Below are 4,621 nucleotides of genomic sequence, written 5' to 3'. Positions count from 1 at the left end.
TCCTTAGAGCAACTGATGCCCTTACCTTCTTCCCTTGCTTCGGAGGCAAGAGAGGAAAACCCCACTGGGAATGTCAAAAGTCAAAAGCCCTCCTCCAACTTGGGCTGCCTAGACATAGCCTGTTTGCCCAGCCCAGAGACTTGGTCCGTCCTCTTCTCCTCTTCTCTCTTCTTTCCTTCTCCTCGTTTTTCTTCTCTCCTTCCCTGTCCTCACTGGTTGGGGGCTACAATTGTCCTCATTTAGATAATCATGTCATAGATGACTCTGCTTCGATGCCTTGGACTCTCAGGCTGTGGAGGGAGGGCCCTGGCTGCCTGGGAAGCTGGGAGGGATCCTCTTTGGGCAGCGATCACTCTCCGAACCCTGGAGAATCTTGGAGGGGAGGGAGGAGGGAGATTGGAAGGAAGATTTTTCCCTCCCTCCTACCTCCCCCCATATACACCCTCTGAAAGCAGCAATTTAAAGGCACAGTAGCCAGCAGCTGGAGTGGGGTTCAGAGCATGTCATTGTGTTGGGGAGGAGCTTGGACTGCTAAGGCTTAGCTCGGGGAGGTGTGCTAGGTGTTTCAATGCAGTCTCTAAGTCTCCAGCCCTGAGAGATCCAAACAAGCTATTTATCCTCCCCTTTTCTCAACAGCTTTCATTTAGCCTGGAGCCAAGCTGAGGCAGAAGAGTCAAGTCCTAATGATTTAAAAGTGAAGGAAGGTGGGGGGAGGGAAAGGCGACAGAAGAGTGTGAAGGAGCCGAATCACTGGGCATTTTCCTCTTGACAGCTTCATGGCTGAGAGGAGGTGGCAGGCCAGGGCCAGAGTTAATCAGCCCCTTGGAGAAGGAGCTGATTTTACAAGGACTCTGGAGCTCAGAATCTTGCCCTTTCTTATTACATCTCTCTGTCTCTGTCTCCTTCTCCGTCTCCATCTCTGTCTCCATCTCCATCTCCATCTCTCTCTGTCTCTGTCTCTCTCTGTCTCCCTCTGTCTCTCTTTCTCCTAAGCTTATATGGACTCTCCAATTCCTCCTGGCATCTTGAATGATCTGAAATCTCGCTTTTTAGTTCTTACTAAAGCCTCCCCACTGCCATCACCTCTCCTTCTCTGTTGATCTCTGCGCCCAAGACAAAATTGCCCAGCATGGTCAGGCTACTGCACTATGCCTACCCAAGGGTAACTACCAAACAGCAATGATATGACCTTCTACAGGAATCTGAGGTTTGACTTTATCTTTTCTGCTTGAAAGAGATCCATGAGGTCCTGGTTCCTCCTTTCCATTTTTTTCTTCTCAGGCCCATTTGCCTTGAACTTCCTTCCTGGTGGCTTAGCAACTTCTTTACTCCCAAATTTAGGCTACCTAATATTCACTATTAACTAGCATGGCCTTAGACAAGTCCTTTGCATCTCGCTTTTTAAATATGGAAAGTGGGTGGGTGGGGGGATTGGCTTAGATCTCTAAGGATGTGTTCAAGTCAAACATACTACAATTCTAAAATTCTCACTTGTACCTCTTCCTTCCTCCCTTAAATTAGGACAATGAGAAATGGATAGGATCTGAACTGGACCCATGATTTCAGGGGTATAGAGAATATTCAGGTGAGGAAATCCCCTTCACCAATACAAGTCCCACCTTCTCAGTGACTTATAGTCTTGGATAGTTGCCCAGAGCACTGAGAGGTTAAGTGATTTGCCAAGAGTCACAAAGCCAGTACATGTGAGAGGTAGCATTAGAAGGCCCCAACAACCTCCAGCAAGACTAATCAATCCATTATTAGCCTGAAACAACTTAGAGAAAGAAGAGACTTGAGAATTGCTATGGAAGCCTGCAGTACTGAGCACTAGGCCAGAGGAGAGTGAATAAACCAAGCTGATTCATGCTTCTGACTCTGCTGCTGATGCCATAGGGAGCCCAGTGCATGAGATCTCAGAAAGGAATTTGGAGGTCACCTAGTCCAACTCCCTCACTTTGCAAAGGCAGAAACTGAGGCCCAGAAGGTTCAGGGACTTGCCCAATAAGCAGAGACAGCAAGCCATTGCCAGGTCCCAGGCCTTCAGAGCATCAGCACACAACCATACATAACCCTTTCCTCTTTGCTACCCTGGGATCCCAAAGTCCCTAAACATATGAGAGTCAGTCCTTTGGGAGGACAGAAACTTTCCCATCAGTTCCTTAGGAGGCCGCCTTGAGGCTACAGTGGTGGACACATGTCTGGTTGGAAGGACAGTATAGTATGGTGTAATGGGAAGATCCCTGGACTTGGAGTTGGAAGACCTGGGTTTGAGTCTTGACTCTAACATTTACTGACTGTATGACCCTTGGACAAATAACTCACTTCTCTGAACCTCAGGTTCCTCATCTATAAAATGGGTTAACATACAGTTGTTGTCAGGCTCTAATGAGTTAATGTATGAAAAGTATTTAGATATGAGATTGATTATTAAAGTTTTCCTGAGGGTGAATCAACATGTAACTTAGGGGGAGAAGAGAAGGAGAACACTGCAGAAATCATCATCATTAGCCAACAAGAGGTTAAAAAGATAGTTTGAATAGTCCACCTCCATAATACCATAAGACAAACTCTCAGAGCTTAATTAAAAAGCTCTTGGTCCATGTCAAAATTCTGACAATTCTCTGACGATCTTTAATAATCCAGTGTTACTGTTAAAGCAGAAGTTTATCTTCAAGTCTTTTCTGTCATACTGTGGCTGTTCTACTTACCCCAGAGCTGGCTGAATCTCAGTGAGGAGGCTGTTCATATTTGTGTTACAATTTAATAAGTATTTTTAGGATGAAAATGATTATTTTCACATGGAAGTACCACTGAGTCAATAAATAAAGATTACTCACCCTTTGATAGTTCCCAGATTTCATTAGGATCTCTCATGTTGAAGCGGGCTGAAGTTCACACCCCTGTAAAAGTGACTTCAGGAGTCTCAGTCCACCAGCATCAAATTAATGTTGGATTGCACAGGTAACTCAGCAGCTATTGGATTGGATTGCCTGTTGTTTTCAGCTGAGCTGGACACTGATTTCTCCTGCCCTTCTGTCTTCCTGTAGGGTGGAAAAACACCTCCAAAAGGCCATCAGTTAGTGGAGTGCCAGAGATACACTGATGGATTTCTGAAATGCAACTATAGGTTAAGGGGAATCTTGAGGAGTCCAAGTGGCCCATCTCTGCTGCCTGTTTCCCCAACCTGGGGAAACCATGAGGTGATTAGCTACTTCTTCAGAAGCCTGGAGGTAGAATGGAGAGGTAAATGCTTTCTCTTGAATCTGCTGACTAGGAGCAGGCTGTTGAAGGCCCATCTCTAAGGGGCAAGCCTGCTGCTTTTTGCTGTGCATGGGTTTTCCTTTTTGGGGTCATTTGAAACCTTAAAAGACATTGACTTCTCTCTAAGATAGGGCTCTTCTGTGGCTGGCCAGGGGAGTCTCTCTGGTGGGGGCGGGAAATGCTTAAGTTCATAAACAAAGCTGTATTTAAAGGAGTGCTGAAATATAGGGTGCCCAGCTTCACAGCCCCAGTCGCAGCTGCAATTGGAGCTGGGAGGAGTTAAGAGGAAGAATTTACAGTGAGATGAGCCTGCTCAGCTCATGGGGACAGATTGGTTTCACTTAGGCTTTTCAAAGTGTAGACTCCCCTTTGTGTAGACACTATGGTGTGTGTGTGTGTGTGTCCAAAATTCACGGGGACTGTCTCTCAGGAAAACCCATTAGGAAAGGTTATTTTGAGGAAGTTCTCTAGCAGAGCAGCATTCAGCACTTGGACAGTACCAGGGTTTGAGAAGGACTGGAGGCTCTGCCTCTGGTTCAGCACTGGACAGCGGTGGGGGGGGGTGGTGAAACGAAGGTGTAAAATAATCAAGTCTCATGTTGGTCACATTTCTTTTCCTCCCCTTGCCTCCCCCCCACCCCCCCAACACTCCACACCCTGCCAGCAGCAGGAGCGAAGCCTTTTGTGTGCAGCAGTGTAGGACTTGGGGACTTTCTCCAAGACTAACTAGCTGTGTGGACCAGGGCAAATAACTTAGCCTCATGTGAAGCTCAAATGGGATAATTTCTGTAAAATGCTTTGGAAACCTTGGAGGGCTACAGCTATTAGAGGGAACACTGGGTGGAAGCTAGAGTCAGATTTCAGATCAATGTAAGGAAAAAAGTTCCCCACAATTACAGCAGTCCAAGAGTGGACTAGATTGCTTGGAGAGGTGGCAGGTTCCCCTTCCCTGGAGTTTTTCCAGAGAAGCTGGATGGCCACTTGTTAGGTATGTGGTAGCAGACAATCTTGTTCAGGTACAGATTGGGCTAGATTATCTCTGAAGTCTCCAACTTGGAGATTCTGTGATTCCGGGTACCTTGGTACCACAATGCTGCATGTGTGAAGTTTAGCGAACTACAAACATACTGGAGATAGTTTGTCTTGCATTATGTATGTAGTGCAAGGCGCAGTTAGCAAATTGTGCAGAATTCATTGAGACACCTCGAAAGAGCTATGATTTTATTGCTGTGGGCACTCCTTCCATGCACAGATTGCGGCCCTTCCATATTCCATGAATTGCTATAGCTGAAAAATTCACCATCTGCTGGGCAGCTCTCTGGTGAACTGCTAATTACCTGGCTAGACTGGTGTAACTTGG

The sequence above is a fragment of the Trichosurus vulpecula genome, chromosome X, assembly GCF_011100635.1.
Source record: "Trichosurus vulpecula isolate mTriVul1 chromosome X, mTriVul1.pri, whole genome shotgun sequence".
In the NCBI taxonomy this organism is placed as follows: Eukaryota; Metazoa; Chordata; class Mammalia; order Diprotodontia; family Phalangeridae; genus Trichosurus; species Trichosurus vulpecula.
The sequence above is the reverse complement of the archived record's forward strand: the minus strand, read 5'-3'. Positions refer to the sequence as shown.